The 4,595-nt window shown below is 43.3% G+C and overlaps 1 protein-coding gene across 4 annotated transcripts in view; it reads left to right on the top strand.

Annotated features, from left to right (window-relative positions):
• The first annotated feature begins 1,942 nt into the window (after positions 1 to 1,942).
• Positions 1,943 to 4,595, top strand: part of LOC128882024 (coronin-1C-A) — an 8,787-nt gene continuing 6,134 nt past the window's right edge. Inside the window, exon 1 of one of the 4 annotated variants that reach the window (XM_054133567.1) lies at positions 1,943 to 2,078. The gene's annotated coding sequence lies outside the window, so the exon portion shown is untranslated. Of the gene's footprint in view, positions 2,079 to 2,135; positions 2,348 to 2,594; positions 2,811 to 4,595 lie in introns of those variants that run through there. The other 3 variants (XM_054133571.1, XM_054133569.1, XM_054133570.1) reach the window with 3 other exon arrangements.

Here is a 4,595-nt window from a genome sequence, read left to right as displayed (position 1 = left end):
AGTTTTTAGTGAGAACAGTTCCCACCGTATTTCTAAGATGGCGCTACCAACACCTTCGATCTATTTTTCTTTATTTTCTTATAACTGCATAATTAACACGATTCTATGGTTCGTAACGCTACAATATATTAAATAACGTGTCAAATTTGCAATTTTTATGAATAGTTATTTAATTTAGCAATAATTCTCGACCCTTTAAGTAGTGGTAACATCTATTTTCGCTACAAACTTGGACATTTCGCCACCGATGGCGCCACTGGGATTAAAATCCGCTCATTGAGCGGCTAAGTGAGCGATCTCCGTTCCGAATGCTCCCAAAATAAAATTACTCTTAGCAACAAAACGAAATGCATTGCAAATACAATTCAATTCTAATAAAATACGCCCGAAAATAATTTAACATTTTTAACTGATCCCGAAGCTTATTTCCACGTTCGAATCAATTAATCTTGCGAATAACATCGCGCCTCCTAAAGGCGCGTTATTCAAAATTTTGTCATTTATTCAATTTATGAAAATCTACGAATACAGATCCGTTTAATTTTCAAGACTGTACAAACTAAAATTTACTCGATCTTAACAAACGTAATCGTTGCTTCTAACAAAACTTGCAACTATCGTATCGAAATTTACAACTACCGTAATTTCATACGCTTATGCTTATCCTTCCAAAATAACAAACTTACTGGAAAAAGGACTTTGGGATCTGTAATATATAACCGGCAACGAAGGTTCTTCCGCCTTAAGTACATGATACCTCTTGGTAAAAATGGAACGGTACTCGTCGTCTTCTGGCCGGTTCATCGCTAAGGCGATGAAATTTCGAATTCTTGATCGCGGGAAAAATCGAGTGTATCCCAGAGATACGGTTTCCACGCGCGAAAAATGTTTGGTTTCTTATTACGAAGTGTCGCGAATACCGCTACAGTTCGCGAACAACTGAGAGTCGAATTACAGATATTCAATTGCGGGAAGAACAGCAACGCGCGATTTCTCCTTAACGAATGTTGTAACACATTGAAAGAGGTGGTTCGGGAGGTAATATGAAACGACTTTTTCCTTAGCGAAAATGTTGTCCGAACCTTCGTTAAAGAGATATTAAAGGAAAACGTCGACCAATCAGAGCGCGAGTATGCCGGTGGAGCGACCAATCAGAGCGCGCGTATACCGTATACTCGCGCTCTGATTGGTCGTGGTTTTCCGTTAATATCTCCTCAACGAAGCCTCGGACAATGTTTTCGCTAAGGAAAAAGTTGTTCCAAATCACCTCCACTCTATATATACAGGGTCTCCCAAAAACGTTGTAACACATTGAAAGGGGTGGTTCGGGAGGTGATTTGAAACAAGTTTTTCCTTAGCGAAAATGTTGTACGAGGCTTCGTTGAGGAGATATTAAGGAAAAACTCCGGACCAATCAGAGCGCGAGTATGCCAGCGGAGGGCGGTCGCCTAGCGCGTGGCCTACGCCTACCACGGCCGCTCCACCGGCATCCTCGCGCTCTGATTGGTCCGGAGTTTTTTCTTAATATCTCCTCAACGAAGCCTCGGACAACATTTTTGCTACGGAAAAAGTTGTTTCAAATCACATTCCGAATCACCACTATCAACGTGTTACAACATTTTTGGGACATCCTGTATGTTGTAGTTTAACAATTTTTACAATCTAGCTACAGATTCATCGTTTGATATTATTACCTTGTCTTATTTTTTTTAGAAATTTTAAGCCCCTGGGTGCCACGATAATCTTGCTCGGGGCGCCAATACTGCTAAAACCGGCCCTGACGGCAATATACTCGAGTTACACGGATTAATAACGATAGAATTGTGTTTATAGCTTCCGTTGCAACGAAACATGTCTCTGTCTATCGATTTATCGTATAATAAGATAGAAATTTCGTCTGATTCAAATTCGACGAATTTAGTTACTAAGTATTCGTATATTCCGCGAGCGCGTCCGCCATCTTGCGCTTAGGAAGCGCGCGCAGTCATCATCATCCTTAGCGTGCGAGGCACCCGGGGGGTGGGGAGAGTTCTTTTCCAAAAGCGTGCATCGCCTGTCATCAGGAAAAAATTTTCACGGTGAGATATTTCGCTGCGCGTATACCAAACGGAAAAAAAATATCCCCGCGAACGCGTGTGCTCGCCCTTTTCCCGTTCGTCGTAACGAATCGATATATTCCCATTTCCGCTAGTGGTGTACACCGACGGGCCCGTACGTATCAAAGTGCTCCGAAAGGAGGAAATCAAAGAGGGAATCAATTCGACGAAACGAAAGGAATCGCTGGAAAAGGCTCGCGGTTAGGGACACCGTTGTAAGTGATAATAACGTGACCGGCGGTCGAAAGGGGGTAGGTATTCGCAGGAGCAGGGGCGCGCTTCCAAATAAGGTGCTCCCAAATGATCCAGCCAATCCGTATCGATAGCGCCACTGCGTGAACGTTTGTCGAATTACGATGGAAACGCAATTGCTAGACGGCGGGAACGTTGAAAATTCCTGTCGGCTTACGACAGTATTCGCGTACCGCCGGGATGCGGCCTTGCATTTTTATCAGTTTTCACGGGTGTAGTACTCGATTGTTGGTCGTGGGCGTGATACACTCGCGGAATTGCGGATAGTGGGGCGCGGCATAATTCGTGACCGCAACGCGATTTCTTATCCAAAAATAAATGAATAAATGCGGGGTAATATCTCGCGAAGTTTCTTTCGAGAAAATCGAGTTAGATCTCGGTTGTTGACGATGTACGGTGTATTTAGATACGAATTTGACAACGGTGCTCCCTCACGGTGTTCGTAATTAGTCGCGAGGCAAAGTAAGTTCCCATCGTTCGAATATACAGGGTGTCCCAAAAATGTTGTAACACCTTGAAGGAGGTGGTTCGGGAGGTGATTTGAAACAACTTTTTTCTTAGCGAAAATGTTGTACGAGGCTTCGTTGAGGAGATATTAACGGAAAAACCTCGGACCAATCAGGGCGCGAGTATGCCGGCGGAGCGACCAATCAGAGCGCGCGTATACCGTATACTCGCGCTCTGATTGGTCAGTGTTTTCCGTTAATATCTCCTCAACGAAGCCTCGTACAACATTTTCGCTAAGGAAAAAGTTGTTTCAAATCACCTCCCGAACCACCTCCTTCAAGGTGTTACAACATTTTTGGGACACCCTGTAGACGCCAGCGATGCCTTTTCGAAGATTGCACGCGTTCCGAAATCGTAGTTTCGGAGTAGTTAGTGGGAGAGAATTGTCAGCGCCGATCCAGGGCCAGCGTTAAGGGAGGCGCGGTTGGGCAACCGCCCGGGGCGCCAGATTTTTTAGGGCGTCGCACTCCGGTGTAAATTAGTAAAACTGCTATATATTGTACTTTAACAATCTTTACAATCTAGCTACAGATTCATCGTTTGATATTATTACCTTGTCTTCTTTTCTTAAAAATTTTAAGCCTCTGGGCGCCACGATAGTCTTGCCCGGGGCGCCAATATTGCTAAAACGACCCTGCGTCGATCTGTCGACGATAGGCTTATATGGGCGTGGAGATTGATAACTCGGCTCTCTAGGGACGTTCGTGGCTCGAATAGGCCGACTTGCGATTAGAAAAGCGTCAACGGATGAGGTCTGATAATTGTTTAACTAATTAAGATCGTAGAAGTATAGATAGAGTGGGGGGAAAGAGTGGAGCTAGAAAGAGAGTGGAAACCGCGCTGCCTTGTCTGCCTTTGTCTACCAGCGCACGCGCAGGAGTCATAGTTGACGTCGACTCGCGCGTGCGTAGTGGAGTGGGTGCAGTACTGTACCTATAGGAAATGATGTAGGGTCAGGTTCGGGTTTCTTTTAAGAGGGTACATTAATTCAATACGTGTAGATTTTTCGTCGTGCTATACCATATAGTCTTTAGTAAAGACTCTTTAACATAGTTTGTTATCGTTAGACTGCAGATGTTTGCTAATGCAAAATACAATCTTCGCAAACGTAGCTCTAGAAATCGAGCCTAAATAAGAATTTATTTTATCTTGCGAATATAATATGAATTTTACTTTCAATATTTCTCTATATTATTGCATACTGGGTGTATTTTACAAATTTCCTGTAAACGCACGAAAGTCCGCAGGCTATTAACGTTAGAGCATTATTTTCTCTCGACCTTATTAAAATCCTCGTTTGATTTTTATAACGTGTTATAGTACGCGAGTTATCGTCATACACGCTTTTTTAGATTTATGCTATACTATTATACTATTCATAGTCCCAATTCTTTTATACTTCTATTATTTGTGGGAGAGACTAGGGCGCCACTTTTATGGTCGGAATAGATACTTTTCTGGGAACAGCGTGCATGCGCGAGCGGCAGCCATTACTAGCACCAGTGCGCACGCGCATCAGCGCACGCTTCCGCGGTACTTTCAAACATCTTAACGTTAACTCGTTATTTAATTAAATTCAGGGGAGGTTTTAATTACTTTATCGTAATGTTTTCTTGTTAGTAGCGTTATGTAGTATACAGACGAGCGTTAAATTCGTAATATAGAGTCCGACTTTTACTGCGCATGCGCTGGTAGAGAGAGAGAGAGAGAGAGAGAGAGAGAGAGAGAGAGAGAGAGAGA

The sequence above is a fragment of the Hylaeus volcanicus genome, chromosome 9 (genome assembly GCF_026283585.1).
Source record: "Hylaeus volcanicus isolate JK05 chromosome 9, UHH_iyHylVolc1.0_haploid, whole genome shotgun sequence".
NCBI lineage: Eukaryota > Metazoa > Arthropoda > Insecta > Hymenoptera > Colletidae > Hylaeus > Hylaeus volcanicus.
This window is presented reverse-complemented; position numbering and strand designations above follow the sequence as displayed.